The sequence below is a fragment of the Silene latifolia genome, chromosome 2 (genome assembly GCF_048544455.1).
Source record: "Silene latifolia isolate original U9 population chromosome 2, ASM4854445v1, whole genome shotgun sequence".
Lineage (NCBI taxonomy): Eukaryota > Viridiplantae > Streptophyta > Magnoliopsida > Caryophyllales > Caryophyllaceae > Silene > Silene latifolia.
Genome location: NC_133527.1, coordinates 194,997,449 through 195,019,393, shown reverse-complemented (window position 1 = coordinate 195,019,393; position 21,945 = coordinate 194,997,449). Strand labels below are relative to the sequence as shown.

General features: G+C 37.2%; 1 protein-coding gene and 2 long non-coding RNA genes across 10 annotated transcripts in view; 1 reads left to right on the top strand and 2 right to left on the bottom strand.

Moving 5' to 3' along the window:
- The window catches only part of LOC141644183 (uncharacterized), a 114,489-nt gene that overhangs the window by 60,399 nt on the left and 32,145 nt on the right, over window positions 1-21,945 (bottom strand). The window lies entirely within an intron of this gene.
- LOC141644182 (uncharacterized) lies at window positions 2,928-12,392 on the top strand. 7 transcript variants are annotated; one of them, XR_012543934.1, is made up of 5 exons: window positions 2,928-3,526; window positions 3,810-3,880; window positions 10,566-10,641; window positions 11,248-11,325; window positions 11,919-12,392. It is a non-coding gene; the product is annotated as an uncharacterized LOC141644182 (long non-coding RNA). The 7 variants fall into 7 exon arrangements; XR_012543935.1 differs by having other exon boundaries at window positions 11,916-12,392; XR_012543936.1 differs by lacking the exon at window positions 10,566-10,641.
- Window positions 18,239-20,330, bottom strand: LOC141644181 (uncharacterized). 2 transcript variants are annotated; one of them, XR_012543931.1, is made up of 4 exons: window positions 20,028-20,330; window positions 19,800-19,875; window positions 19,220-19,440; window positions 18,239-18,995 (listed from the first exon to the last, which is right to left on the bottom strand). It is a non-coding gene; the product is annotated as an uncharacterized LOC141644181 (long non-coding RNA). The 2 variants fall into 2 exon arrangements; XR_012543930.1 differs by having other exon boundaries at window positions 18,239-19,440; window positions 20,028-20,315.

Below are 21,945 nucleotides of genomic sequence, written 5' to 3'. Positions count from 1 at the left end.
TTGTTGCATTATTCGAATAAATTTTATTTTAAATAATATAATATTTGATAAGTTAGAAATTTATAAAATTAAACCTTGATAATGCATAATTCACTTATTAGTTTTAATTAAATTTTATGTATTTTATTTTAAAACATTGAAGTAAACCTAAAAATTAATTTATTTTTATTTATAAGAAAATATTAGAAGTCTTATATGAATTATGTTATTTGGTTTTTTACGTGGTACCCCTGTTTTTTTTTTTTTCGAATTCTACGTGTTTCCCTTAGGTTTTTCAAAACATCAGTGGTAACCCTAATCTTAGTAAAATAATTTTAAAATACCCGAACTACTAAAAATCAAGTGTTTAAACATTTTAATTTTGTATAGAAAATATGTTTACGATTGAGTAAACGATATTTATGTGAATAACATGACAAATTATTGGCAAAAACTCAATCAAAAATGCATAAAAGAAACATTTAAAAGAGGTGAATTAAAGCACTTTGGGTATTTTAAAATATTCTCATTACCACTGATATTTTTAAAAGCGAGGAATGCCATGTAGAATTTGAAGAAATATAAGGTATCATATAGAAAACCCTATTATTTTTTCTTCAATTATAATAATAAAATTTTAAAACAGGTCGCGTGAAGCGCGAGATACTACCTAGTATACTCATAAATTTGTGTTAAAATAACATATAATAAAACTCAAATTTTTTACACAAAATGACCTAAAAATGTTAAAGTTATACTCTTAAAATATTGAAGTTACACTCATAAAACCTCAAAGTTACACTTGTTAAAGATCAAAGTTATACTCGTAAAATGTTATTATATAAATTCAATTTTTTGCATAAAAAGCTACGTTAAAAAATCAAAGTTACACTTGTAAAACATCAAATTTATACTCGTGAAATATTAAAATTGTATAAATTCAATTTTTTTGCATGCAAACCGTTTTAAAAAATCAAAGTTATACTCGTACAACTTTTTACATTCATAAAACTCATACAACATCAGAGTTACTCATAAAATCTGACACTCAAAAGTGATTAATTGGGGACTAGTAAAATAAAAGCAATTAATTTGGTGCATAAGTAATTGATTAGTGATAAGTGTGTTTTTGATCTTCAATCTCAACCGTCACATTGCTATCATGGTTAAGTTCTAGGCTCTATGAGAATGTAGGGAGAGATTGGTGATAGGCGAGAGAGACAAATTAGGGTTGGAGTGAAAAGGGAACCGTCGAAATGAAATGAAACTTGCGAACTTGCATTTTATATTGACGCGTCAACAACAGCTATACTCGGTCAAGTACTCTCATACTCGATCGAGTAAGCTCTACTCGGTCGAGTAGAGCTTACTAGGTCGAGCAACCACTATCGTAAGACACTTATCTTCACTTAGCCTTTCACCTATCCCCTCCTAAGGTCTTCCCTAGTCAAAGGGTCAGTCAAAAAGGTGCTTAAACATCGTGGGTATTACAAAATTTGTCAGAAATGCTTGGACTATACCAAAACATGGCTTTATAGCCTGGATTTATCACCATGGGAACATGAATACGGAAAGTAAACTATTCAACTTGGGGATTTGTGAAGATAATACCTATTGTATATGTGGAAGATAACCATAAACCATCGAACATTTGTTCTTTGAATACCAGTATAGGAGGTATACAATTCTTCATGTTGGAGCTCGGATGGGCATAACCTTGCTTACCAACAATCTGACTACATGGCGTTTGGGACAGAATGGATCAGAGGTACAAATGGGGGTTCTTGATGCAACAATAAATGCATGCATATACCACCTTTGGCATCAGAGAAATCGAAACAACTTTGAATCAGTTCTTATCCGACCAAATAAGCTAGCTAGAATGATTATCGAAGAACTAAAAATGCGATTTCGAGGATTGGAAAGACGGAAAATGCACAAGAAGGAGGAGAATTGGTTTAAGAAGCTACTAAGAAGAGGTATTTGATTCGCTAATGTTGTAACGGATGCGTTCCGTTACCCAAACAGTTAATTGATAAGGCGATAAGAACAATAATTAACAAATGTAAATAAAGTTGACACAAAGATTTACGTGGTTCACCAGTAAAATAACTGGCTACGTCCAGTCGTCCACCCTGCGAGGAGATCAAATTTCATTATAGTGGAGAAAATAGTACAGCAGTAGACCGGTACACACGCGCTCAATGTGAGCCAAAAGTATACCCTATTCTACCAACAAATATAGTAGTCTCAAAGGAACAAAAGAGACTACCCCAATAAGACGAAGGACAAATAATCTTGAGGACTACCAAGATCTGAACAAACTCCTCTGATCTTCAAAGACAGACGAACAACAATAATAGAGCTCGGAACAAACTGAGTTTTCTTCTTCAGAAGGAACCTCACAAATCGACCCTCTTTATTGTGCTCTCAAATCTCTCTCTTAATTAACCTAGAATAAAACTTGGGTCTTTATATATTTATTTCACCCAAGATAAAATATCTAGACTAATAAGAATAAACTAATAATAGGAAATTAATAACTAATTTCCTAAACACTAACAAAGACGTCAAAGGAATAAGTAATGACAAAACTAATTAATTAAGAGTCATGCTAAGCCTCATTTAATACACAAATTCTCATTGAAGACATGACATATCCGTCACAAGCTGAAGACGGATACCATTTTACCTCGCAAAGTATCCACTTTTTCTCTCTCTGCAACACTATTCATGTGGTCCCCTTTCTCCACTAACCCATTTTGTTACCATTTTATCTCACAAAATATCCGTCACAAATGGTAACCCGTCACAAGGGAGGCCAATTGCATTTAATATATTAAAGCAACAGCCATTATACACAAAATTGATTATGGGTCAGCCTGTGATGAATTGACCGTATAAAAATACGTATATAGGTAGTTATACTCCAAGAAGAAGCTAGAAGTCTCAAACTCTTGATCATCCCTAATAACTAACCTCTACACGACTACACCAGACCCCATATACGTCCCCAACTTCCCACATCTCAACTTCCCAGTTCCCACTAATCATTTACCTTCTCCAACCTCTCACCCAATTAATCAGAAAGTATTTTTTTTTATCACCATACCGATCAATCTTCATGGTCGGTTTTCTTTCTTGTTTTAATCCTTATTGTTTCATCGTCATACTAATTGAGGTTGTTGAATATTGATCGCCCCAGGACAATTTGAGAAGAAAATCAAGTTATAAGTGAAGAATAATGTGATCCAACTCATTGGATTTATCGATCAACAAAAACGGGTCTCATGTATTCTCATGATTGATCACAACTTTCATATAATCAATAATACGGTATAATTGGCTCTCCCCTTTTATATTCTCTACAAAAGATGGGGTTTATTTGGTTATTTAGGGGATTAGGTATTCTGGAGTATAGTGTTTTTGGCGATTGCTCATTATTTAATTTGGGTTTATATTTGTGTAATGGGGAATTATCAGTACTTCGATTTGTTTATTCAACGTTGTTCCACTATACTTCTCGACATTCAAATATGAGGATCAAGTAAGTCTCTTATCCCCTTTCACCCATATGGATATCTGGGTTCGTTTTCGATTCGATTTTTTCATAAACTATAGCCTATTCTTAATTTCGCACCTGCGTACATTTGCTGAAATTGTTCACTTATTCAATACGGAGTAGTTAATCTAATATGCCTAAGCTATTGACTTTTGAGAGTTATTGATCTTTATACATTAAGGTTGATTTCTTTTTCCCTCTTTAACTGATACAAGTACTTTGTCAATTTTTCAAATCGTTAACTTAAATGTGAAACATTGAATTTTAGGATCAATACGGTGGATTTGTGATGAAGAAAGGTTTAACCGGTATTCATATTATACTTTAGCTCTATATAAGGTTAGTCTTATATTTAATCATCAAATACTTTATTTGACTTCTTATTTATATAGTACTGTCAATTTGTTTTACCCACTTTGTTCGGTTGCATTCTATACGTAATACGTGTGGTCAATATATGTGAGATATATTTTAATCAAACGTATGCAATTGATTTAACGAAGGGAGTAATAAGGGAGTTCAACCTTTTTGTCTTAATGTCTCTCCCATTAATTGTTTACTAATGAAAACATTTGGATATGTTCTAATCAAGATGCTCCATAAGTAATCTTACATAACAGTTGGAAAGAAATTAAGAACTGTAGTAATTTCACCATTTAATCACCAAGTCCAAGTCGCTAGGCTAAAATGTATGAACATAAACAACTTCCATATAATTTTGCCCATGTTTGAAAGACTTGCTGACATCAGAGTCTTCTTATTTACCATGAAAGGCCACCATGACATTAATATTAGTTATTATTTGCTCTGTTGGTATTCTTTAATTATATTGTGATACGAATTATAAATGCGGAAGCGATATTTGACAAGCTAGACCTATAACTTATCAATAACGAACGAACTCAAGACCTATTGAGATCGAACAAATTAATAATCCAATACGCGATTGAATAATTAACAAGAAAATTGCCGACAAGCAAGACTGATTTTTGTATGATTTCTGAATGAATGCAAAAAATAAAATCCTTAAGACTATAAATAGCCCCAAGACTACAACCGTTTCAAGCAAATGAGAGACTCCTAAATGACCAAATTAAATTAGCTAATTGAAGGCCTTAACTCTAGCAATTGAAGGCCATAATGCTAGAATAAAAATGCCAAATTGAATGGCAATAACGACACAATTGAACAGGGGTCATAATCACCCTTTTATTGGCTAATTAAGGAGGTACTTAAATGACTTCTAGGAACCATGCACCCACGTAACCAAGCTTGACTTCTAGGAGCCATGCACCTACGTAACCAAGCTTACGAACCGAGACGCCGAGCTTGAAAATAACGAGACTTGAGTAGTGCCATTTGGAGCGGTGTTATCCGTACCCTTACCCGTATCATCCCCTCCCCCTTCGAAAGGAATTGACCTCAATTCCTCAAGACCGTCATCTTCGACATATGGGGACAAATCACCCACGTTAAACGTGGCATGTACGCCGTAGTCTCCAGGCAGCTCAACTTTATAAGCATTGTCATTAACACGAGAAATAACCTTAAAAGGCCCCTCGACACGCGGCATTAGCTTATTTTTCCGTTTACTCGGGAAGCGTTCTTTCCTTAAATGGACCCATACCAAGTCGCCATTTTCGTAAACACGAGGCCTCCGATGTTTATTAGCCTTTCGTTGGTAGGCAGCACAGGGCCGGCTTTTAGGGTGTGCGGGCCGTGCGGTCGCACAGGGCCCCCGAAAATTTGGGGCCCAATTCTTGACATTAGTTGATGATATTAGCATATTTAACGGATATGTTAACATGATTTAGGTAGTGGCATAGTGGTACTACAGTCGATATGGAAGGGAATTGACGCAGGATCAAATCTTGCTCCCATCATTTTAAATATTTTCCCCTTTTCAGAATTGTGGGGCCCACAAAAAATTCCCAGCCTTTTGCATCCTAGCAATATGATTTGGTTTCGCTTATTATAATTTCTTTCTTTCATATTTATATTACGTAAGTTCTATTTTTGTATATTGTCAATGTAATATTTTTTTACAGATTTTTTACGCACATAGATTCTTTTGTATTTTTTTTAATAATTTACTTCGAATTTAAATTATAAAACCGCCATGGCTCGATTCAGGGCCCCATTATAAAATTTCGCACAGGGCCCCCGAAATCTCAGGGACAGCCCTGAGGCAGCATTTACTTCGACAATTCTATCGCGGACCTGCTGATGTAATTTTATCATAGCCTTCAACTTGGAATCAGCATCCTTATGCACTAGCTCCTCCTTTGGCAATGGAATGAGGTCGAGAGGCATGCAAGGGTTAACCCCATAGACGACTTCAAACGGTGATCGACCCGTCGCATAGGTTGGGGAGCGGTTGTAAGCGAACTCGGCATGAGCTAGCTTGACATCCCAATCCTTTTGGGTTTTATTCACTAAACCCCGTAGCAAGGTGCCCAAGGTTCGGTTGGTTACCTCCGTTTGTCCGTCCGTTTGAGGGTGATGTGAAGTACTAAATAGAAGCTTCGTGCCCACCTTACGCCACAACGTATTCCAAAAATAACTCAAAAATTTCGAGTCTCGATCCGACACAATTGTCTTGGGTATTCCGTGAAGACGCACCACTTCCCTATAGAATAAATCCGCAATATTACAAGCATCGTCGGTCTTGTGACAAGGGACAAAATGAGCCATTTTTGAGAACCGGTCGACAACCACCATGATAGCATCCTTACCCCGTTGTGTACGAGGCAAAGCGACCACAAAATCCATCGAAACATCTTCTCAAGGTCTCACCGAATCGGCAATGGCATATAAGGACCCGGCTTGAACGAGCTTTTAGCTAGTTGGCAAGTCACACATTTCACAATAATTCTTGTGACGTCTCCAAACATTTTTGGCCAAAAGAAATATTCCTTCAAGACCTCCATAGTTTTAGCAACACCAAAATGACCCGCTAAGCCCCCACCATGAGCCTCACGTACTAATAGCTCTCGAATTGGATGTTTCGGAATACAAAGACGATTTCCTTTAAAAAGGAACCCGTTTTGAACAAGAAATTCACCCCCTGTTGCAGCCGAATTATTGTTGAATATTTCTCCAAAGTCCACATCTTTTGAATAACATTCTTTTAATAACTCAAAACCCAATAAACGAGCTTCCAGCGTGGTTAACAAGGAGTACCTGCGAGACAAAGCATCGGCTACAACATTGCTTTTGCCGTCTTTATACTTCGAAGAGAAGTTAAAAGATTGCAAAAATTCGACCCATTTAGCATGACGCGGACTCAATTTTTGCGGACCATTGATATACTTAAGTGACTCATGATCCGAATGCAAGATAAAATGATTAGGACGTAGATAATGACTCCAATGGCTAAGTGCTCTAACGATAGCATAAAACTCCTTATCGTAAGTACAATAATTCAACCTAGCCCCTCCCAATTTTTCCGAGAAATAAGCAATAGGGCGTTTATTTTGGAGGAGAACAGCCCCAATTCCCAACCCACTAGCATCACACTCGACTTCAAATGGTTGAGAAAAGTCGGGTAAAGCTAAGATTGGAGCCGAGCATAACAGCTGCTTGATCAATTCGAAAGCTCTTTGAGCCTCCTTAGTCCATTCAAAAGTCCCTTTTTTTAAGCAATCAGTAACCGGACTCATGATTGAACTAAAGTTGTTAATGAACCGTCTATAAAAAGAAGCTAGACCGTGGAAGGAACGCACCTCACTTACATTTGTAGGAGTTGGCCATGTTTTAATAGCTTCAATTTTGGTTTGGTCGACGGACACACCGTCTTTCGACACCATGTAACCCAAGAACAGTACACTATCCACCATAAATGAGCATTTCTCCTCTTTCCCAAATAGCTTCTGACTTCGAAGCACCTCAAATACAAGACGTAAGTGCTGCAAATGCTCCTCTATATTTTTGCTATATACCAAAATATCATCAAGATATACAACAACAAATTTACCCAAGAATGGTTTAAATACCTCGTTCATTAGACGCATGAAGGTGCTCGGTGCATTTGTAAGTCCAAACGGCATAACAGTCCACTCGTACAAGCCATGTTTTGTTTTAAAAGCGGTTTTCCACTCATCGCCTTCTCGCATTCGAATTTGATGGTATCCACTTCTCAGGTCAATCTTGGAGAAAACTTGTGACCCATGCAACTCGTCCAACATATCGTCTAGCCTCGGCATAGGAAACCGATACTTAACTGTAATATTATTAACGGCCCGTGAGTCGACACACATTCGCCATGACCCGTCCTTTTTTGGCACTAGAAGAACTGGAACGGCGCACGGACTCATGGATTCACGAACAAACCCTCGGCTAATCAGCTCATCAATTTGTCGCTGTAATTCCTTGGTTTCCTCCGGGTTACAGCGATACGCTGCCTTGTTTGGTAGCGGGGCTCCTGGAACAAGGTCGATATGGTGCTCAACACCGCGAATAGGAGGTAATCCCGGTGGCAACTCGTCGGGAAACACGTCTCTAAACTCCTGCAATAATTCGAAAACAGGACCATTTTTTTTAGAAATCAACTCTCCTGTTGAATTTTCCAAGACAAGGAGTAAATAGACTAACTCCCCGTGATCGAGGGCTTTCTCAATTTCCCGTTCTTTAACCAGCATGGTCGCCTTCTTTTTCTTTGTGCTCATGGACCGAATGGCCTGAGAGGACATGGGTTTTAACACAATTTTTTTACCCTTATCCCTCAACTCGTACTCATTGCTTCTTCCCCGATGAACCACATCCCTGTCAAACATCCAAGGACGCCCTAATAATACGTGACAAGCATCCATCGGAATTACGTCGCAAAGTACATCATCAGTATAAGAACCCATCGATAAACCTATCCGGGCCTGTTTTGTAACCTTCACATGGTTCCCGTCATTTAACCAGTGAAGAGCATACGGCTTCGGATGCGCAACAGTCGCTAACCCCAGTTTCTTGACCATTTCGTCCGACGCTACATTAGTGCAACTACCACTGTCGATAATTACACTACACCATTTGTTATTAACCTGACACTTGGTATGAAATAATTGTTCGCGCTGATCCGAATCAATAGATTCGGCTTGGACCTGCAACGAACGCAGAACCAGAACCAGAACCAGAACCGTGTCGAAATTTGGCGCCTCATACCTCTCCTCTTCCTCCTCGTTTTCAGCCTCATCAAAATCAAACACACTACCCAATCTCTCTTCTTCCTCGGCTAACTCATCACGATACGACACAGCCTCCCTCAATGTCACGACTCTCTTGTTTGGGCACGAGCTTTGATAGTGTCCAAACCCCTGACACTTGAAACATCGGACTTTTGATAGGCTAGTTTCCTTGCCCGAATCAGTAGTTTTAGGCGTGGATTTAGTCGGGTTACTTGAGTTTGGTGTATTAGGAATTTTAGGAGAAAAGAAAGTTTTGGGATTGATATTTGGGGAATTGAATTCACGACTCCCACTCCCTGATTTAAGCTTTCCTTGGGCCTCAATTTTAACACACAAATTACATAACGTGTCAAAATCCGAGTAAGGGTATAATTCGACGGAATTGGCTATACTTCTATTAAGACCCCGAAGAAAACGGGACATTTTTTGTTCTTCATTTTCCTCTAACTCTCCCATTAAAATATGTTTCTCAAATTCATCTATGTATTCTGCTATACTCAATTTATCTTGCACCAAATCCGCTATCTTACGATAAATTCCTAATTTATGGGTAGCGGGCACATACCTTTTTCTGAGTTTTCGTTTGAGTGATTCCCACGATGAGACCTTCTCCTTCCCTGCGCGAGAACGATTAGCCTTCAACCCTTCGTACCACAACGACGCCCCTTTACTTAGCCGGAGAATCGCGTACTTGCACCTTTTCTCGTCACTGAGGTCTTTGAAATCGAACAAACGATCGATTTTCCTTTCCCAATCCAAGTAATCTTCCGGGTTAGTTCCTCCAATGAATTCAGGCAATTCCGACACCTTGAACTCGTCGGGTTTGGCCTTCCCACCAGTACGACTCCCAGTAGGCCTGTTACGCAATAAGTCTTCAAGCTTATTGTAAAAGTCGTCGTCGAATTGTTCACCAGCCATGTCTGTTTTGTTTTGTGTGTTTCTGTTTGCGAAAGAGTTTCTTTTTGATTTTGTGTTTGTTTTTTTGTTTTTTTTTTTTGAAAATAAAAAGGGAAACCGAAACAATAGGATCGTCTCGATTTATGGAAATCAAGAGCCGAAGCTCTGATACCACTTATGATACGAATTATAAATGCGGAAGCGATATTTGACAAGCTAGACCTATAACTTATCAATAACGAACGAACTCAAGACCTATTGAGATCGAACAAATTAATAATCCAATACGCGATTGAATAATTAACAAGAAAATTGCCGACAAGCAAGACTGATTTTTGTATGATTTCTGAATGAATGCAAAAAATAAAATCCTTAAGACTATAAATAGCCCCAAGACTACAACCGTTTCAAGCAAATGAGAGACTCCTAAATGACCAAATTAAATTAGCTAATTGAAGGCCTTAACTCTAGCAATTGAAGGCCATAATGCTAGAATAAAAATGCCAAATTGAATGGCAATAACGACACAATTGAACAGGGGTCATAATCACCCTTTTATTGGCTAATTAAGGAGGTACTTAAATGACTTCTAGGAACCATGCACCCACGTAACCAAGCTTGACTTCTAGGAGCCATGCACCCACGTAACCAAGCTTACGAACCGAGACGCCGAGCTTGAAAATAACGAGACTTGAGTAGTGCCATTTGGAGCGGTGTTATCCGTACCCTTACCCGTATCATATTGAGTACTCTATTTCTCTTCTTAGATAACCATATTTTCACAATCCTATGATGGCAATTTGTTTGTTTTACATCCACTAATTATCTATAGACATTAAGTGTATTCTAAGTTAGCTGGTCATTGAATAATTTTTGAAATTAACTATTTCACTATAAGATTTTGTCGAGACAGTGTTATATGTGCTAATAGTAATGACTGACTATTGAAGAGTACAAGAATGAAATATTCAGCAAGCTAACTGGGTGATAGCGTTCTACAATGGATGAAACAGAATTTAAGGATAGGTAATTGTATGTTATTGTACATTATTATTGTATAGTTTAGAGTTGTTACTACTATTAGCTATGCTGCTCTTATAAAACAGGGAAAAATCTTCAATATTTTTGTACTCTCTAGCTACTTCTCTACGTAATATTGGTATATATCTCATCTAGATAGTCTCATTACTTATTCATATGCCTCTTATTATTAACTTTTTCCCCATAATTCTTTACTTGATACCTTATCTTCCAACTTTTTATATCAGTACATCTCATTTTGCTACATCGCATCTTTTTGAACCTGTGCAAATTAGTGGGAGTTTTTCTTTCAACTTCACTATATGTGGCCATTTCGGTAATTTTTGAACCTTCATTATCATAAAATAGACATTCAAAACTTATGGTGTTCTTTATGCCTCTTCTATTTCAGTAATTCGTACAGGTATATCATTTTCCTCCAGTAGAAATTAAGCTCAAGACTTTACTTGATTCTTTACTAGAGTTTTGTTAAAAGATTTATGGATAGTGAATCAAGGACTCATTTTAATTTCAAATTTTATAGAATTAAAAAATTATTTTGTAAGAAGGTAGTTTGATCCTTTATTATACATTTTGACGGTGATGGAACAGTTATTGTGGCCTTGATGAATCAGTTACCTTTCATATGCTGCTCAAACTCGATCAATGAGTTGATGCATCTAATTTTAGGTAAAATACTGCAACAACATTCTATAAACATCTATATAATCATTATTATTTGGCCATATATTTATGCTCTTTTATTTTGTTTATGGGAAGAACAAGTATTTTTGAGCTTTCACATGCAAAGGGAGTTTTCCACTGGGCTAAGAAAGCTTACAATGGAGGGCATTATGGCACCTCTTTTTCTCTGTTGGTTTTAATGGAATTTCAATTTTCACTCATGCCCATGGGTAATTTAAATCTAGAACGTTAAATATCTACGATTTCGTGTATGAAGCCTCAGTAAATTAATGGCAAGCCTCTACTTGATAATATTAGGATAACTATTTAGTATAGCCCTTCAAAATTAACCTTAACTTGATTTTATGTGTATACCTGTACAAGTTTTTACATGTGGAGTCCGGAGCAATAATTTATGGCATTGTTTTTTATACTTCAAGTGATGACCCTCACATTTAGATATTAGGTCGTTGACAACTTTACAGAATAAGTGTCAGTGATACTACTACCAGTTGTATTTGTGAAAGTAGTGAGGATGGAATGAACATCTATTTTTCAACTGTTAATATAGTACAAAAATTTTGGAAATATTCCAGCAGACACACTGGAGTTGAAGGTACCTTGCATTGATACTTTCAGATGGATTAAGAAGAGGAGAAATTCTACGTTTATTTATCAGACAAGATATATGTGCATTGAATAGTTCAACAGTGTACCATATTTGGTGTCAAAGGAATCAAAGGGTGGAGTGCTCAGATTATCTCTTCAGACCAGAGTACATTGCAAGCTGGATCATTCAAGAAGTTGGAGTCAGATTGGAGCTAAGATCCATAAGCCACTGCAGGGGAGGGATGAAAGATGGTTCAGGGACTGAAGAGTCAAGAGTGCATAGACTGCTTTTGTATAAGATGTTTTTTTAGTGTTTTGGCCAGATCAATTCGTGCTTATTTTTAGGCCAAGTGAGGTAGACTATATTAGTATGATAAGATGAATTTTGTATTGGTTGAGTATTAATAATAAGACTTACATTATAAGAAAATAAAAATATTCGTCACATATTGATGTGTTTTTCTTATCTCTTCTCTTTCTCTCCGCCCTTCGTTTTCTTCATTTTTTTCATGCAATCTTCTCCACTCATAAATTCTGGAAAATCTGCATCCCCCCCTTCTAGCTTTATTTTTTTTAGTGAATAAAAGATAAGACGAAGAAATAGAACGGATTAAGGAGACGTAATAACTAATTAACGGGGTAAATGAAAAGTGGCGAGGGAAGAGTATGAGAGCAAGGATGCAGTAAAAAGAGAAGAATAAGATGATGATGGAATACGAGAATGAGGATGGATTTTCGTTAAATCTAAGTTTCAGTGTTTTTCGTCGGTATTTGGAAAACATATAGTCGAAAGTGATTTAAGTTATCATTGGTTAGAAAAAGGTGTTTAATATTGTTGTTAAGTTTTAATTTCTTTTATATATTAGGTACTAATGATTAAAAAAGTGATATGTATTAGGCATTTATTAACAATTTACCCTAAATTTTATAAACTATTTAGGAATTTTCATGTTGGTTATAAAAGTAAATTCATACGTATGTATTGTTGCACAAATTCTCACTTTAGACAGACTCTATCCGTCTAAAACTGTAGACGGATAGTGTCCCTCTTACAAAATGAGAGTGGATAGTGCAAGTGGGTGTGAAATGGATACCCTCACCTTGCCTTCCCACTTGCATTTTGTGAGAGGGTCACTATTTGTCGACAGCTTTAGACAGATAGTGTCCGTCTACAATGAGACTGATTAGTATTGTTAATGTGCTTTTTATACACAAACGTATTTTATTCCCGTGCATTTATGCACGGGTTACACACTAGTTTATACCAAAGCAGGTCAACGTGTAAAACAAACCCAATTCATATACTTCCTCCATTCAACTCCAAACTACCATATTGGTTTTTGCATACTATTCACAAATGAATCTTCAATTGCAATTTTCTCTCAATATATAAGTGAAAATATATTCTTGTGGGATCTTATTTGATTCGTCTTTACGAGTACATTAAAAATATGTAACTTTTATAATTTTTGCATATACGTAGCTAATGATATTTACCGCGCAAAACATGCGTTGGCAAACGTGAAAAGTGTACTATGGTAGTTTGGAGTTGAACGGAGGAAGTAGTATGTAATGCCTGACATATAGACAACATCACACGTACAAGAATCAGTTGCCATCAGATACTTCTGCGACCCGCACGTCAGGCCTACTTCATTCCTTCGACGCTTCTTTTACTTCTTGTCTTAATTTAACCCGTCTTCGACACAAATTCAAGGCACAAATTCCTAACAGCTAATAACTGAGAACGGATCTCAGGTAGGAGGATAAGGGGAAGGTTAAAGATGATGATGATTTTGTAGGGTTTACTTGCATCAAATTAGGATGGTTGTATCAAGATTTGTTTGTTGGTTTGGGCTGCTCACTCTTGGGCCGTTCTTTTGTGATATGGGGCTAGACATCATGTCGAATTGATATTTGTCTAGACCTCATTGTAGGGTGACGATTCCTTTTTTTCTATATACTAGTTGGTTGCACGGCGCGCGATGCGCGCCGTCCCCCAAGTTATTCTGATCGTTTACGTTTTAAATGCGTAGTTGTGAATCTTGATTTGGTTGGTTTTCTATACATTTTGAGTGGCGATCACAATGAAATTATTGTCGTTATAATGTTTTGGTTGTTCGAATCGATTGCAAACAAGATCACATTCGTAAAGATTTCGTTCTAACTTTGTTGGGAACTTGAATATATGATCTGGTTCGTTTGTCTGTACACATTGGGTGTCGATCACAATGAAATCTTCTTATTATATTATTTTAATGGTTGAATCAATTGCACACAAAATTATAACCATTCGTAAATAATTTGTATTTAACTTTGCTGAGAGCATGAATATCCGAATATAACTATACTTTTTGCTTATATGGTTAATTGTTAAAGAACACAACTACATAAGACATTAGTATTATATTGTACTTTGCGAAGTAACGTAAACATCACATCTCCTCCTCCTCTTCCTCCTAATACTAATCGCTCTTTTCCTCTTAGCCCTCCTCAATCCTCCACTTCTTTCTCCTTTTCCTCAACCTTCCTCACCCACTACTTCGTATCTCCCTCTTTTCTCTTCAACGCCGTTGCATCCTAAACCACTTTCTCTTCTTCAACCTTGTAGTCCCTTTTCCCTTTTTCCTTCCCTATGTCCTCCTTCTTTCCTTTCCCCTTCCTCCTCCCATATACCTACTATGTTCCTTTATCCTCCTCTTATATATATATCCTCCATTTCCCCTCCTCCTCCTGCTTCTCTCGTATTACTCCTCTCTTTTTTCCTCCTCCGCGCACATCTTCCCCTTTCTCCTTTCCCTTCCCGCCGCTTTCCCTTTCCTCTTACCATTCACATCCTTCAATTTCCTTCTCTCTACCCCATATTCTTTCCCCCTTACTTTCTTTATGGACATCCATCTCTTTCCCTTTCCCCTCATCTGCATTATCCCCCTTCCTCTTCTCCTCCTACTATTTGTCCTCCTACCCTTACCCTTACCCTCTTCCTCCTTTTCTACCTTATTCCTCTCCCTCTCTCCCTCGTCCGCCTCTTACCCTTTCTCCTTTCTCTTTAACATTGCCGCCTCATCCTCCTCTGCCTTTTTATCAGCCTCCTTATCCCTTTTCCTATTCATCCTCCCCCTTTTATTATTGTGGCTCCCTGCCTTCTCTTTTGTTTCCTTCGTCATTTTTCCTATACTTCTTCTAAGAAAATGACATTTTGATTAAGATTGTCTCGACTAACTGATACATTAGTGAAAATGAAACTTGATAGGTTTAATATATTTTTTTTCTATTTATTTTAATTTCCTCATTTTAATCATTTCTCTTTCTATTACTACTCCTACTCCTACTCCTCTTTATCTTCATACTACTCGCCCTTCCCTCCTTACCCCTTACTACTCCTCTTTCTCCAATTTATCCTCTCTCACAGTTTATCCTTTTTCTCTTCAACGTTTTTGAGCCCTCAAACACCTTATCTCCTCCCCACTTTTCTACTCATACTATTCGGCATTCTCCCTTTACCCTTCCTAATTCTCCTCCACCTCTTTCCCCTCGTTTATCTCCCTCGCCATCCCCTCGTCCTTCTATTTCTCTCTCCCTTTTCTCTCCAATGTCGTTGCATACTCGCATCCTAAAAGCTCCCTCTTTTCATCCTCGTGGTCCTTATCCGTAACTTTCTCCTTCCTTCTCCCATATACCTTCCATGTCCTCTCATCCTCTTATATATCCTCCATTTACCCTCTTCACCCACTTGTTCTCATACTGTTATTCCTCCCATTTTTCCTCGTACCACTCCTCCATATATTCTTGTTTCTCCTCCCTTCCTCTTTTTCTTTCCTTTTATCGTTCACATCCTTCTATTTCCCTCTCTCTACCTAATATTTTCCTTTTTTTTCCTCCTTCTCAACCTACATCCCTTCCCCCATCCGTATTCTCCTTCTTTCTCTTCTTCTTATACTATTTGTCCTACCATCCTTAGCCATTCCCCTATCTCTTTCCCCCCCTTCCCCACCCCATTCCCCTCGTTTTCTTCTTTCCCCCTCTATTTTCTCTTTAACGTTGTCAACTCCTAATCCTATCATCCTCCCTCTTCTCATCCTCCCTGACTAATGAAAATGAAATTCAAAACGTTTGATAATTTTTTTTTAAAGTAGAATTCTGTTATAATTTTTTAAATTTCTTATTATAACCAATTCTCTTTCTATTACTACTATTCCACCTCCCTTTTCTCCTCTTTCTACTCGCCATTTGCCTCTTAACCCCTCTTCCTCTACCTCTCATTCTCCCTCTTTCTTGTCCTCATTTTTCTCTCTCCATTTTCTCTATGACGTCCTCGCGAGCTTAACCACCTCCTTCTCCCCTTTCTCTCTCCTTCACTTTCTCTCATAACACTCTTCCACTTTGTCCCTGAACTATTCATGCTTATCTTTCCCCTCCACATCCCTCTCTCTCCTTTTCCTCTTATAGTTCACATCCGGTGATTTGCTTAAAATAATGTATGTCTATATAGATTTCATTATAAAGGGTTACGATACTTAGATTCTCTAATAGAATCAATTATATATATTGTGTAACGTACACATCATCATCCAACGCTTGAAATTGTGAATACTGGATCATTTTTTGTTAACATATAAATCATTGAGAGAACACGAACGGGAAGGAGATGGAGAGGATACAAATGACATAATAAGGTGCTAATTAAAGGAAACAAACTAATTTGAATTACGATCACCTGGACTGAAGTCACTGCGCCTGCCTGGTTTGCCAGACACCTGGACGGGAACCAACTTTTTTTCACAGCATAGCTACATACATTAACTTCTGAAGTTTCAATCAAGTCAGTTCATATATTCAACTAATTTGAATTACGATCACCTCCAAAACGTAGCAAGAAAAATGACTATAGCAGAAACGTGATTATATTTGATCGAGTCGGAGTAGTAAACATCTTCAAAAGAACACCAGGAACACAAAAATGCTATTGATTGATTACGATTAACTCGGTTTACAAATGGTTGAGAAAGCATCTAGTTGAGTTTACATTCTCAACGAACAAGAAATTAACACTACTACTCCGTATGTGTGAAAGAATATCACAAGTTACAATAAACTATTGGATATACATCACCGGTAATAGTTTGAAAATGGAGTCATGTATATAAGTTAAGTCTTGGATTATGCCAACAACCAACCACATAAAATTGAGTTCAAAATTGGAAGAGTAAGAAATCACAACTCACAGGAGAACAGAGCCAAATTTTGCGGTTTTGCGGAGTTTGTACCAAATGGAAAGACCAACTTATGAAAGACTTCACAGTCAAGAATCTAAAATGGCAATAGATTCTCACCTTGCCTTCAAACCGTATACGTCATCCGTACTCGAATCAAATGTGAGTTTGGCACACTCAAATTCGAAATACTTCTCCGAGAATTCTTCCGTAAGATAGCATAGAAATAGTTTACGACAAGCTTCCTGACAAACCAGGAATATTTTCTTGCCCTTATATCTCCATGACCAAGAAGATTAACCACCCCGAGTCTTTAGCTTTGCCGAATGAAAGACACTCTCTCTCAAGACTTTGTTCAATCTAATGTGTCGATGGTGTTCCCGACTTCACCTCTTGCGAGCCGCTTGAGTCGCTTGGATCTCGAAATGTGCTTCTTTGTGTCATTGAAATCAGCTAAAAGTGGAACATTGAGGGAATAAATACTTCCATTTGGGGCAATGAGGTATCTCGAGACGGACTCGTCTTCCGTATAGGTATCCCCGACTTCGTCACCATCACTTTCAAGTTACCGTTCTTGGGCTTCTCGATGAATAAATTTCTCAAGACTTTCAATAAGCGATTGTTCAAATATTTGATGGGTCTCTTTGAGAACATCTTTATACCCCATACCCGTTGATCACGAGATGGATATTGATTATAAAATCGAAGTTGCACCGAATGACCGCCATTTCGTAGTTGACGTAAGGATACACGAGTTTTTGAATCGGTTTTCATTATTTCATCATAATCCGCACCCAAAATTGGTTAGATTTTTATTTTTTTTTGGAAATGAAGCAATTTAGCATCCTCTCCTAATTCAAATAAAAATAATAAGTGACAAGATTTTCAAATTTGAGTTGTCTTACCTAGAAATGCAATGAAACATGTGATAGCTCTTGGAGCATACGCGTCGAAAGAGAAATCTTTCGTTCTCGCAAAGACCGATGGAACTGGACATCCTTGACGCAGACAAAAATAATCATAGAGTGAATAGCGGGAAGAGTGGTTAGGAAATGACCAAATATGGCAGAACCCCCTCACCACTCATTGTACACCAAACCAATTCCGGAGCTCTGATTGTCCCAAGACTTGGACCGAGCTGTCTCAGAATATCCATCGACATCTTTTGTCTAACTTTAGTCTCATATTTAAGTCGATTTCCATAATTCCATACAGACATTATCAAAAGCATAACTTCAATCAAAAAAAGCATTCAACCTAAAGTCCATTACAGAAGTACAGAACCTCAATTAACACAACTGGAAATTACCTATCCCGAAATTAACCTGATCACAACGATCAAAAAAAACAGACATGCTAAATAACTTGAGTAACCCGAACAAAACTTTAATAATTCAGACCCAAGTGACCTAGCCCTTTATAACCTGAACCTGAGCTAACCTATGGCCGAAACTAATCTTTACCCAACTTTTAATTCACCACTGTTTGCCAAAGCTAATCTTTTGCAATCGAAGTACCCTTTCCGTCTAACTGAAATGTGAACTGAATTTAACCGCTAAATTTCTTTATGGCATACACACTTGGCTATAAATCATTGCCATTTAAAAATAGCTTGGTTCATATTGTGATATGAACTCAAAATTATAGCTTGGTTCTTTGTGTTAGACCATGAAAATCGACAAATAGAACAGGACGACATATTGATCTAATGATCATTTGTAAGAGCTACAAACGGAAAAAGTACAACTTATGAGGAATACCTCAGTGCATCATCACTTAGAATTATGGACAAAATCTTGCGGCAACCCTTTGATTTACTGAGCAACTTTTTGATTCTGAGCCATGCTCCTGTATCTAAATTATCGATATTTAGATGAAGGTAGTCAACTTATCTCAATACCCAAAAGCTTATACTTCCTCCGTCTCAATTGTTTTTTTACACAACAAAAAACGTAAACAAATGATTGGGAGGGGGGAGTAATAGTTTGAAATCTACAACAATCACATTGTAACACAGACGATATGATACAACGCAACGAACATCTACAAGACTCAAAATAAGGGAAATTAGAAGTTACCATTATATCAGTATTTCTCAGAAACAATCCATCGTCCTTGAAACGACACATCAAACGACTCGTAAAAGATCTAGTTTCAATTCACCACCCAGAATCGAATAAATCACTCAACAAAAAACAAGAAAAGCAAAACATTGAAAATCTGGAAGGAATGAGTAGTTGATAGCAAAGTAGTTGATACTTGATAGGCAAAGCTTCTGGATTTCATACTCGAAACAAACCTGCGAAAGCAATATTACATTAAAAAGTGAGTAGTTGATAGGCAAAGTAGTGAATTAGCACTTTGGCGATGAAGAATGAGAATGGTGAACTGAGAAATAGGTATGACCTAACAAAAATTCCGTCTATCAAGTTCCATAATTCTAAAACTAATGAAAACCTAAAATAGAAAGAAATAACAGTATACCAAAGAACAATCACCACCATAGAACAAACTAAAAAGTATAAAGCAATTAAAGAGAAAAGAAGAAGAGGAGATGCAGAGAACGAACCCTATAGCAATTGCTATTGTTATGAAAAGGAATTGCGAGTAAAGATTGGTTATGAGTAAATAATAAGGTAGAATAAGAACAACTATTACCTGAGAACAATTGGTAAGTAGATGAACCGACCGCTCAACCAAACTCCGATGAGCCTTTCAACACACTCCGATCAACCTAGCAAAACCATTCGATTAAAAAAAAGCAGGAAGAAACACCCATAAAGCATGATAAATAAGATTCAATTGTGTGATATATTCAAGGGAGAAAAACAAACCCAGGTACAATTTTTTTAAAAAAAAGAGAAATTAAGACTTACTGTTACTAACCTCAAATCGATGATGGTGAAGATTGGAGGTGATGGTGAGATGAGATGATGAAGCGAGATGATCATATTAAGCAGTAGTTTTATGAGTGGTGAGAGATGAATAGATCTAGGGTTTGATTTTGTAGATAGTTTGACGGAGATGGATGGTCGATGAATTGAGTGAGATGATAATGAGTGGATCAGAATGAGGGAGAATGATGAAGTTGTGGACCAGTGATTGACTTGTGAGAGAAATGGAAAGGACATTGAAGGGAAGAGTGAAAAGGCCCAAGAGGAAGACATGTGAGTAGTGTACTGGACACACCCAACGTATAAACCCGCCGCAAACACAAACACAAACACAAACACAAACACAAACCCAAACCCGCACAAGAACAGCCCAACCCAAATTACATGACACTATTCATTGTGGGAGTTACTATTCATTAGTGAATAGTAACATGTGGGATATACATTTAGTATAAGGTGAAAGACTTACATTTTATCAAAAAAAAAAAAAAAAAAGAATTATGATTAGACCGAATCAAGTCAAATAATTTCAAATGTCTGGCCCGTCGCTCAAGCATCAAGTAGGTTGAGAGTTAATTTAGTTTCGAGAACAACACACCAAGACCTGACAAACAAGTCAACTAATTCGAATTTGGATTAGATTAGTTAATGTTAAGTCATTGGGGCTTGTAAGGGTTTTGGCAAGACTCAGGCTTCGTGTATTATCTTCGAAACTAAATAAGTCATTATCGGGTTTGATTAGGTTATTCTTGTTTACATTATTTTATACTTCCTCCATTCAACTCCACTCTACCACTTTCCTTTTTCACGTTCGCCAACGCGTATTTTACGCGGTAAATATCGTTAGCTACGTATTTGCAAAAATTACAAAAGTTAGATATTTTTAATGTACTCGTAAAGACGAATCAAACAAGATCCCACATGAATATATTTTCACTTATGTATTGAGAGAAAATCGAGATTGAATATGCATTTGTAAATAGTGTAAAAATAGAAATAGGTAGAGTGGAGTTGAATGGAGGTAGTAGTTGGGTTTGCTCCACTTTTGGTTAGATCGCCAATGTAATGTGAGTTGTTTAACCGATTCGGGTCGAACCCAGTTATTTGGGTGTGCACGAATTCCAATCACACTAAGTCGATAAGATTAATTCGAATTACCAAACGGGTTACTCGGTTACAGTTAAACTTCCCAATATATAAGAGGTACACTAAGACCATCCCCAAGCAGTGGTCGCGACCTGATTTTACTCTTAATCCTAACTTATTAACCTTAACCCATTTTCACCCTCCCAAGCAGAAGGTCGCGACCTAGGTCATCAACCCAATCATTATCCACTTTACAACATTCTCAATCATTGTTTTTTATTGTTTTATAATTGTTCAACCAATAAGAAATTGACACGTAGAAGGTCATAAGATCCCTCTTTTGATCAACCTTGGTCACAAATTGACCAACCTTGGTCACAAATTGACCATTTCTTGTTTTTGGTCACAAATTAACCACCCTTGGTCACACATTAACAATACTAATTACTTGATTAACCGTGACCAAGCAAAGTCACGACCAAGCAATTGACCTTGCTTGGGGATGGTCTAAGACATGACAAAAAAAGTCAACCAATACGACATTTTATCATATCAACTTGTCCATGTAGCAAGTATTATAATCAGAACTTGTGAGTATAACTCATTTCGGATTAGGTCGATCATGTAGAGTTTGTCTTACCATATTAAAGAAGATATGCCCTAAAACCTCCATACAAGTCATCCGGGTTGAGTTCGGACCAGGCTAGCTCTGGTGCAATCACTTTGGTAGGTCGCACATACCTTATTATAAAAGAGATGCACCAAAAACTAAAACCTCATGAAGGGTTAATGGGTCGGATTCATATCAGGATGTTAATTTAGTC